The following is a 24,579-nucleotide window of genomic DNA, read 5'->3' as shown; positions in this document are numbered from 1 at the left end:
GCAGTGAAAGATTCATTGAGTCATGCACGAGCAGAGTCGTGAGAAACCACATGCATAGGAATCAAGACTCGACAGACCAGTATACTTACTGATACCTCGGGGCTCAGAACATATTTCAGGTCAATCCGACGTAGTATGAGAAAGTTACGTGCGTTCGAAGTACAGAACGCTGTATAAGCGTTTCAGAAGCCTTTTTCGGGGAATCAGAGTCATAGTCATATCAGACACCTTCAGATGTCCTTACGAATGAGATCAAATAGAGATTTTGGATCCATACTTACGTATAAGAAAAATTTAGACGTCTTAATACAGAAACCTCTTCGAACATTTCAGAGCAATCCGAGATCGTATACGGAAGTTAGGGACATTAAATCTTACAGAAGTTCTCGAACCAGGATAAACATATCAGAATGCTCTTATCAGGATACTGATTTCGGAATTCTCATATCAAAATACTTATATCGGAATACTTATATCAGCATACTTACATCAAAATACTTATATCAAAATACTCATATCGACACACTTATATCAGAAGACTGATATCAAAATGCTTATATCAAGACACTTATATCAAAATACTTATATCAAAATACGTATATTAGAATACTTGTACCAAAATACTTATATCAAGGGATGAACTAGGATCACAAACTCAGGTCAAGAAGTGAATTAGAATCATAATCAGACTCAGCATCACAAAACAGAGTTACCCCAAGGCAGCATATCACATTATACCTTACTTGGCTCTAGGACATACCAAAGAAAGAAAGGGTAAGCCTTACATACCTGTGCCGCGACCAACTAGTTACACTTGTGCATCCAATTTGTTTGCCTACATGCAAGAGAGTTCATCCATTCATTAGTTCCTTCGTCAAGTACTTGCCTCACCCTTTCAATACATTCATTTATATTCTGCCGAAATTTCGGCAGCATCTCCCCTGTAAATGTACCAACCCCGAGAATATGGCTCGGCCCAATTCAACAACAACCCAACCAACAACCAAGCTATGGCATCAATAATCAATTCAAGAATACATTCTAACATTAAACGCTCTTTTTACATAATCCGACAACATTCACAATATTCCAACTAATATCAACGTTTATGCATTCGATTACTAATCCAAGACCATTCAAACAATATTCATGAATGCTTTAAACAATTGACACAATTTTTCAAACAACCCAACAATGCACCATGGAACCCGAAATCTTCCAACTTCCATAGGAACCATCACAACACATTTCTTTCTTCAAACTTCACAAACTACACCAACAAACCACACTTTAACAACATTATTATCATGATTACAAGAAACTACATTTAATTCAAATTGGCTTCCAAAAACAGCCCGCTACAATTACGACACCATCTTAGATCATTAAGCTCTCATTTACTGTCACGACCCAAACCCCGTGGGCCGCGACTGGTACCCTAACTGGGTACCCAGACGTACCTACCTGACCGAGTTCGAATCATACAAATTTTTTTTTTTTTTTTTTCCTTTCAAAACAGAAGTACAGAAATAGGCCGGTACAAATACGGCGTGCGCGTAACATACATATATATACATATACCTGAACACACAGATATTTACAGATAAGCCGATAAGGCTAACATACAGACGGAACCCGTAACCCACACATCTATCTACAGGCCTCTACAGACATACAGAATCATATGACGGGACAGGGCCCCGCCGTACCCAGAATATACATACATACGGAGTACACAGAAGACAGAAAATATATACCAAAAGATATGCTCCGAGTCAAAGGAGCTCTTCGAATGGCAGAGTCAGAACCTACGCTGGCGGCGTGTCACCTGGCGCGTCTGTACCTGCGGGCATGTAGCGCAGCCCCCGAAGAACGGGGGTCAGTACGGAAAATGTACCGAGTATGTAAAGCAGAAACGTAACAGATATAAACATAGTCCGAACTAGAGTCACAGAAATATAACGGGCAAAATCATAAGTCAAACTAACGGACAGAGTTATGATCCAGACAGACATACAGAATCGTGTTACACACAAATGAACAGAATTATAGTTCGGACAGACAGACGGAGTCATAATACGGACAGACGAGCAGAATCTGAATCCATACGGACATACAGAAGCAGAAGCCATACGGACATACAGAAATAGTTGTAACACAGACGGACAGACAGTAGTATGACGGACAGAATTATGCATGCAGAGTAGCACAGAGTCATACAAAATCATACAGAGGCGTGTGCTTTATAAGTACAGATAGCACACGCATATATTCATACAGATCCCGGCCCTGTCTGGGGGCGCGGTAACAGAACCCGACCCTCTTAGTACGGGACGCGGTGGACAGACAGAATCATATCAGATCGTATGCCATCCTGGCCGCCATCCCCATACACAGATCATACAGACATACAGATCCCGGCCCGTACGCCGAGGGACGCGGTGAACAATGCAGAGAAAATATGCACGATAACAGAACATGGCCCGGGTCGCAGTGAAAGAATGCATTGAGACAGACACGAATCGATAAATGAGAAACCACCTACCTACAGACTCAACATACAGACTCGATCAATCAGAAGGGTGCCCAACGGCGAGCCAAAATCAGAATATCCAGATAGTATGCATAGCACGCGCTCATATCCTAGTTAGGAAGGCACGACAGATTTTCAGAATGGGACGCTCGGATGTTCAGAAATCATATTGTATAAATTACACAAAACTATCCATAATATTCACAAAATAATAGTTCAGAAGTTTTTGGAGAAGATCGGACCAAAACAGAAGTATTTTAAAAATCGTACCGGAAGTATCGGGCCTTGTGGGCCCACCTCGGACCAACCCGAGGATATATACGTAAATTATTGCTAATTGACCTTATGAGGTAACCCATACTCATTCAGAAGTGTTCCGACTCCGTTTGGGGAAGTTTTGTACAAAATCTCACTTTAAGGGCAATTTGTAAGAAAATAGGTTCAATTGAATTGAAGGAATTGGAGCGGTTTTCCGTCTCGAATTCCGGGGAACGGAGTCGGACCTAAGGCTCGCGGCCGAGCCTACCACATCCAGAACATGCCTAGGAACGTAGAGAAGTGCTTCACATACCTCGATGGCGCCTTATGCTCTCTTGGCGTCAATCCAAATTTCGCCCAAAATCTGGAAATGGTCAAGTTTACCATTTGGTTAGTTCCATTCTTTCAATATTCTAACTTTACACATAATTGCCTACCGAAATTTCGGCAGCATTTCCTCTGTATATACGACATCCCCGAGACTTAGCTCGGCTCAATTTAGCAACACCACAACCCAGAGGAGACATCCAAACAACAACAAACATCAATAAACACTAAATCATACCCTATGGCATTATTAGCCACCTTTCGACACGACGAATTATCTTTCGTTTCAAACTTACATTTCCAACCAAAACTTATTATTTTCATAGCCATTATCCATCAAAATCATTACGACATACATCGGAGGCATCCATAACATGTTCACATAATATTCACAAGATATTCATAAAATTCTCAAACATTCAACTTTCCATCAAGTCACTACTTTTCCAATCCCTTCCTAACTTTCAACATGCAAACTCATCAACACATTTTTATATTCCAAGTTCATTGTCGTAAGCATAATTTGCCTCTTAACACTTTCATTTTCACTTATACACAAGTCATAACAAAGTTCAATAATTTCCTTCAACAACTTAATAACCAATCTTCCATAACAACATAATTAACATGCTAACAAGATTCAATTCACCTTCCAACACCAACACACACCACACGGCCACATGCTATATTTTCCAAATTTCACTAGTTCATTCCACTTTCATTTCTAATACAATTTCCACCACACTACAACTAACTTACACAAGAATTCAAACCATTAAAATCATGCAATAACCCTATATGCATTCGGCCACACATCCAAAAATTCCAACACACCAAATTTCCATATTTTTCATTCATTCACACACACTACAACATACATACATCATTTTTAACACAACAAAATCATGAAATCCTTACCTTTCTTCAAGTTCTTCACTTGGGGTTGAAGTTGTTTTCTTGCCACAATCTTTATATCAACTTGAAGAGCACCTTGTGCTTAGTACAAATCTCACAAGAGATGAATTTTTGAACCAAGGAATGGGCTCCAATTTTTTTTTCTTTCTTTTCTTCCTTTCTTTCTCTCCCACCCGAAACCTCTCTCTCTTTTTTTTTTTTTTGTTCTTTCTTTATGTTTCTTGAATGTTCTTGATAATTATCCCACTATAATATACCACATAATTAAATTGTGGGCTTGGGCTATTTTTAACCCACTATGGCCGGTTGGGCCTTCCCAAATGGGCCTTGTCTTATTATTTTTTTTTGAGCCCAAAATTGTTGGTTACATATTGATCCATAAGGCAAATTTCCAAAATTCCGATTTTTCCCTTGGCCACCTTTCGTAATTCTATACCATTGACTTCATAACTCACACATTCACACCAAGTAGTGTCCAATTGTGGCCTTATTCATCACAAGTCCATTTGTCTTGAATTTTTCGAATAAACAAAAATGTCGGATGTAACATTTACATCACATAATCCACAACACAACAACCCAAACATACTAAATAAAATTAGTTCATTCTTTGACATACAAAACAGTCCATTTTCGGCCAGCCCTTCAACACACACATTCCATAATTTTCATCCATTTTTTGTACATCACAACAACACGTAATCATGCTAAATACACTTAATTCATCATTTCTACACACCACACACACACACGGCTACACACACTAAGCTCAACTCCAACTTGAATCATCAAGTTCTCATTTTCATCATAGGATACTTATCAACAAAAATCATATTACCATATAAAAATTATTCCATTTTTTCCTACACAACATGTACACACACGGCCAAGCCTCCAACATGCATGTTTTCACGCTTCTCTTCCATTTCCACACACCACGACATACACAAACCATTTATAACATATAAGAGAGGATTAATTCTTACCTTTTCCTCCCAACTTCTTTACTCAACCAAAGTGCGGAAAACAATGAAACGGATGGCCTATCTTCCGAAACAATTATACCACGTTGTAGAGGACCCTTGAATTAGTAGGAATACCACAAGAAAATAATTTTAGGAGCAAAATTTCAAGGGGCAAAAATTGGAGAGCTTGGCCGAAATGGCCATGGTTGTTGCTCCCCTTCTTTCTTTGTTTCCTTTTTCTTGAAAATTCTAGAATTAAAATGAAAATTTTGTCTTCCTTTTAAGACTTAATCATATATATATATATATATATATATATATATATATATATATATATATATATATATATATGTAAGCTCCCAACATGTGAGGGGCACATGCCCCTCTCTAGAGGTTTCTTTCATTTTTTATTTTTTTTTGGATTTTCCTTTAAAGTTGGTCAAAGAAGACCATTTGTCTTCTTAAGCAAGTTTTGACCCCTTCTTCTCTTTAATTCACAAATAGCACTTATAGTTAATAAAATTTGGACATGCACCATGCATGTCACACGGCCAACATGGCCATTTCATGAACTTCTTGGACCTTGCAAAATTCCCATTTTGCCCCTATTCTTTCCGCAATATTTCCATAGGCCATTTTGCGAATTTCTCTTCTTGTCCTTAGCCTCTCACAATATTTCTATACTAATAACAGTCATAAATAATATTTATAACAACTTGTGCATTAATATAATTTTGAAATTGGTTTCGCCCTTAACTTCCCACGACGACTCTGAATTATCCAAACGTACAAAATACGGGCTATAACAGTCCTAGAGCCAAGTAAGGTATGATATTGATATGCACATTGGGGTTACTCTATTCTGTGATTCCGAGCTTGTTTATGATTCGTATGCACTTTTGACATGTTCTTAGAAGAGTTCTGTAAGAATTAATGTGCTCGACTTTTGAAAACAGTCTGCTATGTTTTGATACGTATGTATGGTTCCAAAAGACCTATCTGATTTGATCCATAATGAGATTCGAAAATCTCCTGATATGACTATTGTTTTGATTCTCCAAAGAAAGCTTCTGAAACGTTCAAAGAGTTTCTGTTCCTAAAAGAATTCTGTAAGTATCAATGTCCCTAACTTTGGTATATGGTCTCGGATCTGTTTGATATATGACTATGATCTCTATGGCTCTTGATGTGCTTATGATGTTTGATATGTTCTGAGTGGCATTCGAAAGAAATTGGGTATGACAAATGTTTTGATTCTCAAATGATAGTTCGTTCGATTATTCCAACGAGTCTTTGATATAATTTGATATGTATACATGGTCCCAAAAGATCCATTTGATTTGATCCATAACGATATCCGAAAGGTACTTGACATGATTATGGCTTTGATTTTCCAAAAATGGCTTCTGAAACGTTCGTAGATGGTTCTGTACTTCAAACGCTCATAACTTTCGCATACTAAGTCGGATTGACCCGAAACTTGTTTCTGATCCTTCAGATGTCAGTAAGTGTACATATGTCACGACCCAGCCCCGTGGGCCGCGACTGGCACCCTACCTGGGTACCCAGACCGAATCACACATTTATTTTCAAATCCAAACTTATTTCATAATTTTTCGAAGTCATATCGAACATAATTGATATCAAATATGTCTTAAGCGGTCGTGCCAAATCAAAATATCATATCAATTACAAACTGAGGGGCGGAATGGACATCGCCGGTCAAAAGCGCAAATATAAGCATAAGGGCCATTTGGGGCCAGCATAACAAACAGACCGCCTTAAGACCAGAAAACGGAATCAGACAAACATACATAGGACCCTCGCCCCACATATATGACTACAGGCCTCTACGAACTCAAACCAAATACATATGGCGAGACAGGGCCCCGCCGTACCCAAATAGTCAAACATACCGAATATATACAAAGCAAAAAGAGTCTGTACCAAAAGTGGACTCCAGATCAAATGGGAATACTCCGGAATAGCAAGAAGTGAAGCCTACTGCGGAGGATTACCGATATCTGCACCTGCGGGCATAAAACGCAGCCCCCGAAGAAAGGGGGTCAGTACGAAATATGTACTGAGTATGTAAAGCACGGAGTACAAAAATATAGATCAAAACCAAAAGCAAATCAAATGTCAAAGTGGAGTACAAATAGGTAGATCAAAATCTAAATCGGAATCATATACGTGTACATAATGCAATGAATCATGCAAACGCGTAGGAACGTGGTCGCCACTCCGACACTGGCGCCACACACAGCATAACACCAGAAGGTTCAAATCTCCGTACATCCCCGAACACAAGCATAATCATAGGTGAGCGTATCGCATCACGAGCCATATCATAGCATAACTCCAAACGGAACCCGGCCCTATGGCGAAGCCTCGGGAACCGTAACACAGCATACGGCCGAATTATCATAAGGCACACGAATCAAACCCGGCCCGGGAACCGGTGAACGAAGTCATAATAAGGCACGAGCGGAGTCGTGAGAAAACCAATGCAATTCCTACTTCAAAATAGCTTTCCAAAACGAAGTAAACCCATAAGTCATATCATAATGCAAAATAGTCGGATACTTAGCCGATATAAAGTTTCATTTCACAAAACATTTCCAAATAGTACGTATAGCTCAAAACGTAACTTAGCGTATCATAATATTCAAAATACATCTCATAGGAGGGAGTTTCACAATCGAAAGTATCGTATCCAACTTTATTCACAAAGATAGCCCAATAAGGCAAATAGGACGTTTCAGGGTAGCAGGCCCACCTCGAGTCAAAGTGAGGTGGCGAACTTATCTTTACGAACATTTATATGCCAAAGGTCATACATGGTCGTTTCTAGGTTACCCGACCACATTTCGATAGCTTTCGGACGAATGGTGGCATTCTAGCCAAAATAGAGCCCTTAGGCTTCAATCGAATTGAATGAATAGTAACTTTTCTGTGGATCGGGTTTCGAGGAGCAGAAATGCTCCGGAAGTTCTCATATTCGCCTAACATACTAAGATATGCCAAATAAAGGAGTGGGAAGCTTTACATACCTCACAGATGTCGTAAGCTCTCCCGAAAGTCCAGCCCCGTTTCGTCAAAAATCTGCAAATGGTCAAAGTCACCAATTGAGATTCTTAGGCTTAAAAATGCCTTTAACTTCAATTTTGCCTACCGAAATTTCGGCAGCATTTCCCCTATAAATCTAACATCCCCGAGGCTTAGCTCGGCTCAAAATACATCAACCACAACAGCCCACACGTCAAAACACAACACAAACAACAATCAAACCATTCTAGCTTCAAAGTTCTACTTTGTTATCTAAGTTGGCAACTTTCATTCAAACTTTCAAAACTCCAATTCTAAATCTACATAATTGTATTCATTTCTACATTCAAACTTATACAATCACATCCTAACTACAATCCAAGCCATACACGAAATTACACCAAAATCCATTATTTTCTAGAATTCTTTAAAACATCAAAATTCACGACGAACATTCTAATTCACGTCGTTTCATTCCGAATTCATTAACATCATAATAACTTCACATCTCAAGTCTCTAGCACCCAAAATATACAATGATATACATAGTGATACCAAGGGTATACGCTTTCCGATAATATCCAAAATCATTTTTCAACGCCAATTCCATTCATCAATCAATCGTTTACGACATAAGGGTCACAACAACACACTATACCAACTTAAACAAGATCAATTCACATCAATCTTCCTCCCTATGGCTCACGGCCAACACCCACTATACACACACACCCACGGCTTTCTATTTACATCAAAATTACGGGATTCTCGTCTATTTCCAATCCTTAACATATTCATATCAATTCTATAACATTAAAGGGGCAAAATTCTTACCTTTTCTTGAAAACCCGACTTGTCGTAAACGTCGTTCTTGCGCCAAACTAATTATACCCCGTTGAAGAGGGCCTTAAGTACTCCACAATATGTGAAAACTTTGAATTTTGGATCACTAACCAAGCTTGGGAATTTTCTTTCTTTTTTTTTTCTAGGTTCGGCCGAACCTCTCTTATGGGGGTGTTCTTGATTTTTTTGTTGATTTAATGAAAAATACAAAGAGTTGTGGATATATATCCTACTATGAGTCATGTGCTATGCACATGACATTAATACTATGGGTTTGGGCCTACACAAGGCCGGCCACCCTTCCATGGTTTGGGCCTCAATTTGTGCTGCATTTTTCCTTGGCCCAATTAGCTAAAGTCCCGTTTTGTAATTCCCGAAACTAATTTCCGAAATTCCAAATTTACCCCCGGCCTTTCCCGATGTCTTGACATTAAGAATTCCATAACCAACATAGTCACATTTACTAAAATCAAATTATGTCCTTCTAACACCCAAGTCGTGATTATTTCTCGATTTCCAATTATACGAAAACACGGGACATAACATTCTCCCCCCCTTAAGAACATTCATCCCCGAATGTTAAATTAATCTTATAAGGTCTTATGATAAAGGCAGAAGTGTCCCTTTTTAATAATGACGTACATAATTTATTTTATCAATCAACACAACAAACTGAAAAAAAGAAATTAGATTACCTGTGGATGTCGGAAACAAGTGGGGATATTTCTTCATCATCTCGTTCTCCGCCTCCCAAGTCATCTCCTCCCGATTATTGTTGCGCCGCAAGACTTTGACGGAGGGCACTTCTTTAGTGCGTAGTCTCCGCACCTGTCGATCCAGAATAGCTACAGGCTGCTCGTCATAAGATAACTGCTCCGTCACCTGAATGTCATCTACTGGGAATATCCTAGCAGGATCACCGATACATTTCCGCAACATAGACACATGAAACACCGGGTGTACGGCCTCCAAGTCGGATGGTAAGTCTAGCTCATAGGCGACCTCGCCTATCTTTCGCACGATCTGATACGGCCCAATGTACCGGGGGCTCACCTTACCCTTTTTACCGAATCTCATGACACCCTTCATGGGCGACACCTTCAGGAATACCCAGTCGCCAATCCGGAACTCTAACGGTCGACGTCGCCTATCTGCATAAGCTTTCTGTCGACTCTGAGCAGCCAATAATCGTTCTCGAATAAGCTTTACCTTATCTACAGCTTCCTGGATCACATCTGGCCCAATCAGCTTAGTCTCGCCCACGTCAAACCAACCAATAGGAGATCTGCATTTCCTGCCATACAGGGCTTCATACGGTGCCATCTGGATGCTGGAGTGATAACTGTTATTATAAGCAAACTTAATAAGCGGCAAATGATCATCCCAGCTGCCCCTGAAATCAATAACGCAGGCCCGCAACATATCTTTGAGCGTCTGAATAGTGCGCTCGGCCTGCCCGTCGGACTGAGGGTGAAAAGCTGTACTAAGACTCACCTGAGTCCCTAATCCCTCCTGAAATGACCTCCAGAAATTTGCTGTAAACTGGGTACCTCGGTCAGTAATAATAGATATAGGGACTCCGTGAAGTCTGACTATCTCTCTGATATACAATCTGGCATAGTCCTCAGCCGAATAAGTAGTCCGGACCGGAAGGAAATGGGCTGATTTCGTCAGCCTGTCAACAACAACCCAGATAGAGTCGTACCTGCGTGGAGTGCGCGGTAATCTAACAACGAAATCCATATTAATCATCTCCCATTTCAAGGCTGGAATTTCCATCTCCTGTAATAATCCACCGGGCTTCTGATGCTCGATCTTAACTTGCTGGCAGTTCGGGCACTGACTAACAAACTCAGCAATATCTTTCTTCATGCCGTCCCACCAATACAAACACCTGAGGTCCCGATACATTTTAGTGGAACCAGGATGAACAGAATACCGTGCATTATGGGCCTCGCCCATAATCTGCCGCCGTAAGCCCGCAACGTCCGGTACACAGAATCTGCCGTCATATAATAATACTCCGTCAGGCGAGATCTCAAACTGAGTCTTTGATTTACTAAGGGCCACATCTCTGTACTGCACCAAAAGAGGATCCTCAAACTGGCGCTGCTTTACCACCTGAATAATAGATGACTCAGCAACTGGACGAACAGAAATCCCAGAATCTCCAGAATCCACCAAACGGACTCCGAGGCTGGCCAGCTGATGAATATCACGAACCAAATCTCTCTTATCAGATGGAACATCAGCCAGACTGCCCACGGACTTGCAGCTAAGCGCGTCAGCTACCACATTGGCTTTCCCCGGATGGTACAGAATATCAACGTCGTAGTCCTTTAGTAGCTCAAGCCATCTCCGCTGCCGCAAATTTAGTTCCTTCTGCCTAAAAATATACTGGAGACTCTTATGGTCCGTATAGATGTCAACATGGACCCCATATAAATAATGCCGCCAAATCTTCAAGGCATGAATCACCGCGGCCAACTCAAGATCATGAGTGGGATAGTTCTTCTCGTGTGGTCTGAGCTGCCGGGAAGCATAGGCTATGACTCGACCGTGCTGCATCAATACACATCCTATCCCAATACCAGAGGCGTCACAATAGACAACATACCCGTCAGATCCCTCTGGAAGGGCCAAAACTGGTGCTGTAATCAATCTCTCCGTCAGTATCTGACAGCTGCGCTCGCAGGCATCTGTCCACTGGAATTTCGTTGCTTTCTGGGTAAGCCTCGTCAGTGGTGCTGCAATAGAAGAGAAATCCTCCACGAACCTGCGATAATACCCAGCCAATCCCAGAAAACTGCGCACCTCTGTCGGTGTAGTGGGCCTGGGCCAATTCTGCACAGCCTCAATCTTCTGCGTGTCGACCCGAATACCGTCTGCGCCGACAATATGGCCCAAGAATGCCACAGAAGTCAACCAGAACTCACACTTAGAGAATTTAGCATATAACTTCTGCTGACGGAGGATGCCAAGTACCGTCCTCAAATGATCTGAATGCTCCTCGGCTGATCGCGAGTAAATCAGAATATCATCAATAAACACAATAACAAACATATCCAGGAAAGGCCGAAATACCCGATTCATCAGATCCATAAATATTGTTGGAGCATTAGTCAGCCCGAAAGACATAACTCTGAACTCATAATGCCCGTACCGGGTCCTGAAAGCAGTCTTCGGGATATCTGACTCCCGTACTCGCACCTGATGATAACCAGAAAGCAGATCTATCTTTGAAAAATGTCTAGCACCCTGCAGCTGGTCAAACAAATCATCAATCCGGGGGAGGGGATATTTATTCTTAATAGTCACCTTATTCAGCTGCCGGTAGTCAATACACATCCGCAACGACCCATCCTTCTTTCTGACAAACAATACCGGCGTTCCCCAGGGTGATGTGCTGGGCCTGATAAAACCCTTATCCAACAAATCTTTCAGCTGCTCCTTCAACTCCTTCAACTCAGCTGGTGCCATTCTGTACGGAGGAATAGATATAGGCTGTGTATCCGGCATCAACTCAATAGTAAAATCAATCTCCCGCTCAGGCGGAAGGCCAGGAAGCTCGTCAGGAAAAACATCTGGAAACTCGCTGAGGACCGGAACAGACTGAAGGGTAGGTACCTCCGCGGCAGTATCGTGCACACGAACCAAATGATAGATATACCCCTTCTGGATCATCTTCTTAGCCTTGAGGTATGAAATAAACTTACCCCTCGACGATGCTGTAGATCCGAACCACTCTATGACTGGTTCTCCTGGAAACTGAAAACGGACTACCTTTTTCTGGCAGTCGACATTAGCATAACAGGAAGACAACCAGTCCATGCCCATAATGACATCAAACTCAAGCATGTCAAACTCTATCAAATCAGCCTTAGTGCTACGATCATAAATTGTCACAGAACAATCTCTATAGATCTGTCTTGCTATAACAAAATCCCCAACTGGTGTAGCTACGTCAAATGGCTCTATAGGCTCAGACACTATCCCAATTTTACTAGCAACAAGCGGGGAAATATATGATAAAGTAGAGCCAGGGTCAATCAATGCATATACAGATCTGGAGAAAACCAGCAAGGTACCTATGATGACGTTTGGCGAAGCCTCCTGATCCTGGCGGCTGGCCAAAGCATATATGCGGTTCGAGGGACCGCTAGAACCTGAAGCGCCACCGCGGCCTCGACCGCGTCCTGCCGGTGCTGAAATACCTCGCCCTCCAGGGCGTGCAACTGATGGAGCAGAAGAAGAACCGGCGGCTGACCCTGTCTGCTGAGCAGCACTACCAGAACCGCTAGTCAAAGGACAATCTCTCATAAAGTGGCCCTGACCACCACACGAAAAGCAAGCTCCAGTCGCTCGATAACACTCCCCGGGATGAGACTTCCCGCAATGGGGACAACGGGGTCTGGGTGGTCTGGCCTGGCTGGGACCCCTGGGTACCTGTGAACCTGCCACTCTGGAGCTCTGACCGGCCCCAGACGGTCCTGTACTATCGAATCTCCGGCTGCCTGACTGAGTACTCCGGCCGGACGAAGGAAAATGCCTATCTGACTGCTGCTGCTGAGGCTGTCCGCCTCGAGAATCTCCAGAATATCCTGCGGACCTAGCCCTCTTGGGCGGCCTCCTATCTCGATCTCTGCTAGCAGGATCAGACCTGCGACGGTCCTCCATACCCATCGCATAGGCCTGAAGTCGGGCAATGTCCATGTCTGCCTGCAATGACACCGCCATACAGCTATCAACCAAATACCGGTCCAATCCCATAACATATCTGTGCATCCGATCGGACATATCTGCTACCACGGCCGGTGCATATCGGGCCAGAGAATCAAACTCAAGGTTATACTCGCGAACACTCCGACCCCTCTGCTGCAGACGTAAGAATCGATCAGCCCGTGCCCGCCGTAACTCTGGTGGCAAAAATTGGCGGGTGAATGCTGTCACAAACTGATCCCAAGTGGCTGGAGGGGCACCCTCTCCCCTAGACAGCTCCCAAGTCTCGTACCAGTAGGTAGCCACATCTCGAAGCCGATGCGAAGCCAGCTCAACTGACTCGGTCTCTGAAGCCCTGACCAAGTCCAGTGAGCGTCGCATCCCCCGTATAAAGTCATGGGGGTCCTCAACGGGCTTAGACCCGAAGAACTCTGGAGGGCCACATAACAAAAACTCCCGAACTCTCAGGCTGTCCCGCCTGTCATCGTCATCATCATCCCTCCGCCCGCGTCTGCGAGCCTGTCCTGCTACCAGCGTAGTCAGCAACTGTACAGCCTCTCTCAGGGTCCGGTCCTCCGCCCCTGGCTGAGGGGCTGGAGTCTCAGGGGCGGGTACACAGACCTCTGGAGCTGCCGATGGTCCTACTCCAGTCTGTACTGGTGGGGGTGTAGCAGACCCCTCAGAATGTGGCACGTCCTCAGGCAAATCATAAACACGAGCCCGGGTAGCTCGCTGTGCCTGGCTAGTCTCTCCAACCCTCGCCTTGCCTTTCTGGGCCGCCGTTGCCTTCTTCGGAGGCATCACTGCAATCACAAAGGCGAATCAGATCAAAATCATCCTAATAGTACAGCTCTATCGCACGATCTAAGATTCCAAAAAAAAAAAAGTAACATCCTAAATGCCCTGTAGCTTCCCCTTTATAGATGTGGTGCACAACACATCGATAAACAAGACTCTACGAGACACGGCCTGTAGACATTCCGAGGACAAACCGCTCTGATACCACTTTTGTCACGACCCAGCCCCGTGGGCCGCGACTGGCACCCTACCTGGGTACCCAGACCGAATCACACATTTATTTTCAAATCCAAACTTATTTCATAATTTTTCGAAGTCATATCGAACATAATTGATATCAAATATGTCTTAAGCGGTCGTGCCAAATCAAAATATCATATCAATTACAAACTGAGCGGCGGAATGGACATCGCCGGTCAAAAGCGCAAATATAAGCATAAGGGCCATTTGGGGCCAGCATAACAAACAGACCGCCTTAAGACCAGAAAACGGAATCAGACAAACATACATAGGACCCTCGCCCCACATATATGACTACAGGCCTCTACGAACTCAAAACAAAGACATATGGCGAGACAAGGCCCCGCCGTACCCAAATAGTCAAACATACCGAATATATACAAAGCAAAAAGAGTCTGTACCAAAAGTGGACTCCGGATCAAATGGGAATACTCCGGAATAGCAAGAAGTGAAGCCTACTGCGGAGGATCACCGATATCTGCACCTGCGGGCATAAAACGCAGCCCCCGAAGAAAGGGGGTCAGTACGAAATATGTACTGAGTATGTAAAGCACGGAGTACAGAAATATGGATCAAAACCGAAAGCAAATCAAATGTCAAAGTGGAGTACAAATAGGTAGATCAAAATCTATATCGGAATCATATACGTGTACATAATGCAATGAATCATGCAAACGCGTAGGAACGTGGTCGCCACTCCGACACTGGCGCCACACACAGCATAACACCAGAAGGTTCAAATCTCCGTACATCCCCGAACACAAGCATAATCATAGGTGAGCGTATCGCATCACGAGCCATATCACAGCATAACTCCAAACGGAACCCGGCCCTATGGCGAAGCCTCGGGAACCGTAACACAGCATACGGCTGAATTATCATAAGGCGCACGAATCAAAACCGGCCCGGGAACCGGTGAACGAAGTCATAATAAGGCACGAGCGGAGTCGTGAGCAAACCAATGCAATTCCTACTTCAAAATAGCTTTCCAAAACGAAGTAAACCCATAAGTCATATCATAATGCAAAATAGTCGGATACTTAGCCGATATAAAGTTTCATTTCACAAAACATTTCCAAATAGTACGTATAGCTCAAAACGTAACTTAGCGTATCATAATATTCAAAATACATCTCATAGGAGGGAGTTTCACAATCGAAAGTATCGTATCCAACTTTATTCACAAAGATAGCCCAATAAGGCAAATAGGACGTTTCAGGGTAGCAGGCCCACCTCGAGTCAAAGTGAGGTGGCGAACTTATCTTTACGAACATTTATATGCCAAAGGTCATACATGGTCGTTTCTAGGTTACCCGACCACATTTCGATAGCTTTCGGACGAATGGTGGCATTCTAGCCAAAATAGAGCCCTTAGGCTTCAATCGAATTGAATGAATAGTAACTTTTCTGTGGATCGGGTTTCGAGGAGCAGAAATGCTCCGGAAGTTCTCATATTCGCCTAACATACTAAGATATGCCAAATAAAGGAGTGGGAAGCTTTACATACCTCACAGATGTCGTAAGCTCTCCCGAAAGTCCAGCCCCGTTTCGTCAAAAATCTGCAAATGGTCAAAGTCACCAATTGAGATTCTTAGGCTTAAAAATGCCTTTAACTTCAATTTTGCCTACCGAAATTTCGGCAGCATTTCCCCTATAAATCTAACATCCCCGAGGCTTAGCTCGGCTCAAAATACATCAACCACAACAGCCCACACGTCAAAACACAACACAAACAACAATCAAACCATTCTAGCTTCAAAGTTCTACTTTCTTATCTAAGTTGGCAACTTTCATTCAAACTTTCAAAACTCCAATTCTAAATCTACATAATTGTATTCATTTCTACATTCAAACTTATACAATCACATCCTAACTACAATCCAAGCCATACACGAAATTACACCAAAATCCATTATTTTCTAGAATTCTTTAAAACATCAAAATTCACGACGAACATTCTAATTCACGTCGTTTCATTCCGAATTCATTAACATCATAATAACTTCACATCTCAAGTCTCTAGCACCCAAAATATACAATGATATACATAGTGATACCAAGGGTATACGCTTTCCGATAATATCCAAAATCATTTTTCAACGCCAATTCCATTCATCAATCAATCGTTTACGACATAAGGGTCATAACAACACACTATACCAACTTAAACAAGATCAATTCACATCATTCTTCCTCCCTATGGCTCACGGCCAACACCCACTATACACACACACCCACGGCTTTCTATTTACATCAAAATTACGGGATTCTCATCTATTTCCAATCCTTAACATATTCATATCAATTCTATAACATTAAAGGGGCAAAATTCTTACCTTTTCTTGAAAACCCGACTTGTCGTAAACGTCGTTCTTGCGCCAAACTAATTATACCCCGTTGAAGAGGGCCTTGAGTACTCCACAATATGTGAAAACTTTGAATTTTGGATCACTAACCAAGCTTGGGAATTTTCTTTCTTTTTTTTTTCTAGGTTCGGCCGAACCTCTCTTATGGGGGTGTTCTTGATTTTTTTGTTGATTTAATGAAAAATACAAAGAGTTGTGGATATATATCCTACTATGAGTCATGTGCTATGCACATGACATTAATACTATGGGTTTGGGCCTACACAAGGCCGGCCACCCTTCCATGGTTTGGGCCTCAATTTGTGTTGCATTTTTCCTTGGCCCAATTAGCTAAAGTCCCGTTTTGTAATTCCCGAAACTAATTTCCGAAATTCCAAATTTACCCCCGGCCTTTCCCGATGTCTTGACATTAAGAATTCCATAACCAACATAGTCACATTTACTAAAATCAAATTATGTCCTTCTAACACCCTAGTCATAATTATTTCTCGATTTCCAATTATACGAAAACACGGGACATAACAACATATCCATCGAGTCTTGATTTGTATGCATATGGTTTCTCACGACTCTGCTCGTGCATGCCTCAATGTATCTTTCACAGAGTCCCGGGCCAGGATACGTTCTCGTGCGTACTCTACGGTATTGTTCACTGAGTCCCGGGCCAGGACATGTTATCGTGCGTCTCCCATTGCATTGTTCAGCGCGTCCTCATAGGCGGGCCGGGATCTGTTATATGTTCATCTGTATGTGATGATATGATGACGGGGTGGTGGCCAGGATGGCATATGATGATTCTATTCACCGCGTCCCACACTAGAGGGCCGGGTTCTGTTACATGCATATATGATACATGATTTTGGCATATGATGAATCTGTTCACCGCGTCCCCTAGAGGGCCGTGTTCTGTTATATGCATATGTGATATATGATTCGATCCACCGCGTCCCCTAAAGGGCCGGGTTCTGTTACACGCATATATGATATATGATCTGGCATATGATAATTCTATCCATCGCGTCCCTCACAAAAAGGGTCGGGATCTGTTATATTATTCTGTTCACCGCGTCCTTCACTAAAGGGCCGGGATCTGTCATACGTATATACGATATATGATTCTGACATGCATAATCTGTGTTTGGAAAGTAAGCCTTCTGGCAATTCTGTACCTTCTGTACTCCTTCTAACATTGGACTTCGGCATATATGATCTATGTTTGGAAGCCAAACATTCTGGTATTTGGGATCTGCACTTTTTATGACATATGACATCGGCATACACGATTTGTGTTTGAAAAATAAGCGTTTTGGCATTCTGGATAACGTACTTATTGTTTGTACTGTCTGTTTTGATTGTGGTTCGGTTTTCTGTATTTCATGCCTTACATACCCAGTACATATTCCATACTGACCCCCTTTTCTTCGGGGGCTGCGTTTCATGCCGCGCAGGTACACCCAGATGAGTTGAAGTTATTATAGAAGATGTACCAGCGGAGTTGGCAAGCTCCACTTGTTCCTGGAGTGCTGTCGAGTCAGAGTATGTGTGCTATGATGACTGATTGATGTTAGAGACTTTGCAGACAGAGTCGTGGGTATTGGAAGTCAGTCTGTAAGCGGCTCCATCAGCCGATGTGTCATTTTGTGTTATGAAATAAATTCCATATGATTACAGATTTTACTTGATTTGAGAAAGATGAAAAGAATATTCTGAAAGCATTACAAATTTCATTTATGTTTGATTTAAAAGTCCAAAGGAGTTATGTATGTAATAAGAGTCTGTGGGTTCTGTCACGACCCAACCCCGTAGGCCGTGACTAGTGTCCGATCTGGGCACCCAAACCCATCTATCAAATACATTCAAATACATAGCAGAAGCCGACAAGGCTATATTCCAAATTTAGATAATTTCAAAAAATAATTCGGCAGAGTTTCCTTTGTTTTACAGACTATCCAAAATAATCCTGCACACAGCAAACACCAGCAAAGGCCACACAGGACTAACAAGGTAACATATAAACATATGCGGACCGGCCGCCTCGGCGTATGGGATCGCCCAAACAACATATACACATATCCGAACAGAAAGACCATAACCCACAGACATGTCCGCAGACCTCTAAACTGACCGACAGAACCATATGACGGGATAGGGCCCCGCCGTACTCAAATAGTCAGATATACAGAAATATATACATGGCAAAAGATATATATACCAAAAGTGGACTCCGAATCAAAGGGAGTACTCCGAAATAGCAGAAGTGGAGCCTACAGTGGGGGATCACCGGCGTCTGTACCTGCGGGCATGAAACGCAGCCCCCGAAGAAAGGGGGTCAGTACGAAAGATGTACTGAGTATGTAAAGCATGAAGTACAGAAATATAGGCCACAACTGAAAACGAACAGGATACAAAAGAGAGAAATGCCGAACAGTATATCAAAATGTGTATCAAAATCATATATACATAATGCAAACGAAATCATGCAAAGCTCAGGAACGTGGTCACCACTCTGACGCTGGTGCCACCCACAGCATAACACCAGAAGGTTCAAATCTCCGTACATCCCCGAACACACACATATCAGCATATCATATCACCATCCATATCACAACATAACACCAAACGGAACCCGGCCCTATGGCGAGGTCTCGGGAACCGTAACACAGCATACGTTCGAATTTATCATAATGCGCACGAATCATAACCGGCCCGGGAACCAGTGAACGAAGTCATAATAAGGCACGAGCGGAGTCGTGAGCAACAATGCAATATGTATATCAAAATAGCCTTTCAAAACTTGATTACTTCACAAGTTATTTCATTAATCAAAGTAGTCGAAAATTAGCTAGTACGGAAGTTTATTTCACAAAATGTTCCCAAAGTGGTACGTATGGCTCAAAACATAGCTTAGTATATCATAGTAATCAAAACATTACTTCATAGAGGACAATTTTAAAATCGAAGATTCTTTATCGAAACTTATCCAAAAAGAGAGCCTAATAGGACAAATAAGGCATCTCGGGGTTAGCGGGCCCACCTCAGGTCAAATCGAGATGGCGAACATGAATTACGGACATTTAGGGTCTATGGGATCATTCATAAAGGTTTCGAAGTAATCCGATTGCATTTGCACAAGTTTCGGACGTTTGATTGCTTTCTAGCCAAAATAGGGTCATTAGGCTTCAATTTAATTGAATGAATAGTAGCCATTTTATAGATCGGATTTCGAGGAGCAGAATTGCTCCCGGGGTTCCGATATCAACCTAAAATACTAAGACATGCCAAAAGAAGGAGTGGGGAGCCTTACATACCTTATAAACGTCTTATACTAACCCCGAACTCAAATCCCGTTTCGTCCAGAATCTGCAAATGGTCAAAGTTACCAATTAGAGATTTCAAGGCTTAAGAATTCCTTAACTTCATTTTTTGCCTACCGAAATTCCGGCAGCACTTCCCCTATATATGTAACACCCCCGAGACTTAGCCCGGCTCAATAAATATCAACACAGCAACCAAAACATCACAAGCATCATAAGTCGCAACAAAATAAGTTTAACGTCAATATTCTTTCTTTCTACATAAATCAACAACTTTCATTCAAACTTCGAAATACCAAACTAACATCCACATTATTGTATTCATTTACTCATTCAAGATTATTCAAACACGTCCCAATAATATTCCCAGCAATATACATAAGTTCAAACAATTCGCTACTTTCCATATTGCATCCTAAACGTCAACAACTACGACGAACTTACTAACTCGCATTGTTTCATTCCACATTCATTCGCGACAACCATAATTCACATTTGAAGTCTTAATATCATAATCATACAAGGATATACACGAATATACCAAAGTCATATACTTTCCATAATAATCCGCAACCATTTCCAATACCAATTCAATTCGTTAAACATTCATTTACGTCCTAAATGTCACAACGAGGCAACTAACAAACTAAACAAAATCAAATTCACTCCCCTTCCACACCAACATGGCTCACGGCCAAACACACCCTTCACACACACACACGGCCATGCTCAACCACAACACAATTCCAAAATCTTCATGCCACTCTAATCACTATAGCATATATATCCATTCCATAACATAAAAACATAGAAATCTTACCTTTTTCTTGAAATTCTGACTTGCCGCAAACGTCGCTCTCTCGCTAAACTAATTGTATCCCGTCGGAGAGCGTCTTGAACTTACTACAATACAAGAAGAACAAGATTTTTGGGTTAAGATCAAAGCTTGGAAATTATTTTTTCTCTTTTCTTGTTGCTCGACCGAGAGCTCCTTTTTGGAGGTTCTTCAAATTTTTTTCTTGAACATTCTATGGATATACATGGTTAAATACATGATTAATTGGTCACATGCAAAGCACAAGACCATTAATAATGGGGCTTGGGCCTTGGCCGGCCACCCCTAATACTTGGGCCTCAATTTTTGTTAAGTTTTTCCTTGGCCCAATTCGATGAAGGCTCGTTTTGTAATTCCCGAAACTAATTTTTGAAATTCCAAACTTACCCTCGGCCTTCCCCAATGTATTTACACCAATAATTTTGCAACCAACATAGTCATGTTAACTAAAATCAAAATATTTCCTCACAACATACAAGTCTTAATCATCTTTCTCGATTTCCAATTATGCGAAAACACGGGACATAACATTCTCCCCCCCTTAAGAACATTCGTCCCCGAATGTTAAATTAATCTTATAAAGTCTTATAATCATGATGGGGGAGTCCCTTTTTAATAATGGCATACTTAATCCATTTTATCAATCTACACAACAAACTGAGAGTTTAGATTACCTGTGGACGTCGGGAAAAAGTGGGGGTATTTCTTCTTCATCTCGTCCTCCGCCTCCCAAGTCATCTCCTCCCGATTGTTGTTGCGCCACAGGACTTTGACAGAAGGCACTTCCTTAGTGCCTAGTCTCCTCACCTGTCGATCCAGAATAGTTACAGGCTGCTCGTCATAAGACAACTGCTCCATTACCTGAATGTCATCCACTGGGAATATCCTAGAAGGGTTACCAATACATTTTCGCAGCATAGACACATGAAATACCGGGTGTACGGCCTTCAAGTCGGATGGTAAGTCCAGCTCGTAGGCGACCTCTCCTATCTTTCGAACAATCTGATACAGCCCAATGTACCGCGGGCTCAACTTACCTTTCTTACCAAATCTCATAACACCCTTCATGGGAGACACCTTCAGAAATACCCAGTCGCCAATCTGGAACTCTAACGGTCGACGTCGTCTGTCTGCATAAGCTTTCTGTCGACTTTGAGCAGCCAATAATCGCTCCCGAATAAGCTTTACCTTATCCACTGCTTCCTGGATCACATCTGGCCCGATTAATTTAGTTTCGCCCACGTCGAACCAACCAATAGGAGATATGCATTTTCTACCATAAAGGGCTTCGTACGGCAAGTGATCATCCCAGCTGTCTCTAAAATCAATAACGCAGGCCCGCAACATATCTTCCAGCGTCTGAATAGTGCGCTCGGCCTGCCTATCGGACTGAGGGTGAAAAGCTGTGCCGAGGCTCACCTGAGTCCCTAATCCCTCCTGAAATGACCTCCAGAAATTTGCCGTGAACTGGGCACCTCGGTCAGTAATAATAAATACAGGGACTCCGTGAAGTCTGACTATCTCTCTGATATACAATCTGGCATAGTCCTCAGCCGAATACGTAGTCCGAACCGGAAAAAAAATGGGCTGATTTCGTCAACCTGTCAACAATAACCCAAATAGAGTCGTACCTGCGTGGAGTGCGCGGTAACCCAACAACGAAGTCCATATTAATCATCTCCCATTTCCAGGCTGGAATTTCCATCTCCTGCAATAATCCACCGGGCTTCTGATGTTCAATCTTAACTTGCTGACAATTCGGGCACTGACTAACAAACTCGGCAATGTCTTTCTTCATACCGTCCCACCAATACAAACACCTGAGATCATGATACATTTTAGTGGAACCAGGATGAACAGAATACCGTGCATTATGTGCCTCGCCCATAATCTGCCGTCGTAAGCCTGCAACGTCCGGTACACAGAATCTGCCCTCATATAGCAATACTCCTTCAGATGGAATTTCAAACGGAGTCTTTACTTTACTAAGGGTCACATCTCTGTACTGACTCAGAATAGGATCTTCGAACTGACGCTGCTTTACCTCCTGTATGATAGATGATTCAGCAACTGCACGAACAGAAATCCCAGAATCTGCCAAACGAACTCCAAGGCTGGCCAGCTGATGAATATCACGAACCAAATCTCTCTTACCAGATGGTACATCAGCCAAGCTGCCCATAGGCTTGCGGCTAAGTTCATCCGCTACCACATTGGCTTTCCCAGGATGGTACAAAATATCAACGTCATAATCCTTCAGTAACTCAAGCCATCTCCGCTGCCGCAAATTTAGTTCCTTCTGCTTAAAAATGTACTGGAGACTCTTATGGTCTGTATAAATATCAACATGGACCCCATATAAATAGTGCTGCCAAATCTTCAAAGCATGAATCACCGCGGCCAACTGAAGATCATGAGTGGGATAATTCGTCTCGTGCGGTCTGAGCTGCCAGGAAGTATAGGCTATGACTCGACCGTGCTGCATCAACACACAACCTATCCCAATACCAGAGGCGTCACAATAGACAACATACCCATCTGATCCCTCTGGAAGAGTCAAAACTGGTCCTAAAACTAACTTTTCTTTCAACATCTGGAAGCTGCGCTCGCAGGCATTGGTCCACTGAAATTTCGCTGCCTTCTGAGTAAGCTTCGTCAGTGGTGCTGCAATAGAAGAAAAATTCTCCACGAACCTGCGATAATATCCGGCTAATCCCAGAAAACTGCGCACCTCTATCGGTGTAGTAGGCCTGGGCCAATTCTGTACAGCCTCAATCTTCTGCGTATCGACCCGAATACCATGTGCGCCGACAATATGGCCCAAGAATGCCACAAAAGCTAACCAGAATTCACATTTGGAAAACTTAGCATACAATTTTTGTTGACGGAGAATACCAAGTACCGTCCTCAAATGATCCGAATGCTCCTCGGCTGATTGCGAGTAAATCAGAATATCGTCAATGAACACAATAACAAACATATCCAAGAAAGGCCGAAATACCCGATTCATGAGATCCATAAATACCGCTGGAGCATTAGTCAACCCGAAAGACATAACTCTGAATTCATAATGCCCGTACTGGGTCCTGAAAGCAGTCTTCGGGATATCTGATTCTCGCACTTGCACCTGATGATAACCTGAGCGCAGATCTACCTTCGAAAAATATTTAGCACCCTGCAACTGATCAAACAAATCATCAATCCGGGGGAGGGGATATTTATTCTTTATAGTCACCTTATTCAGTTGCCGATAGTCAATACACATCCGCAGTGACCCATCTTTCTTTCTCACAAATAATACCGGCGCTCCCCAGGATGATGTGCTGGGTCTAATAAAGCCTTTATCTAACAAATCTTTCAGGTGCTCCTTCAACTCCTTCAATTCAGCCGGTGCCATTCTGTACGGAGGAATAGATAT

This window comes from Lycium barbarum, chromosome 2, assembly GCF_019175385.1.
Source record: "Lycium barbarum isolate Lr01 chromosome 2, ASM1917538v2, whole genome shotgun sequence".
Lineage (NCBI taxonomy): Eukaryota > Viridiplantae > Streptophyta > Magnoliopsida > Solanales > Solanaceae > Lycium > Lycium barbarum.
This window is presented reverse-complemented; position numbering follows the sequence as displayed.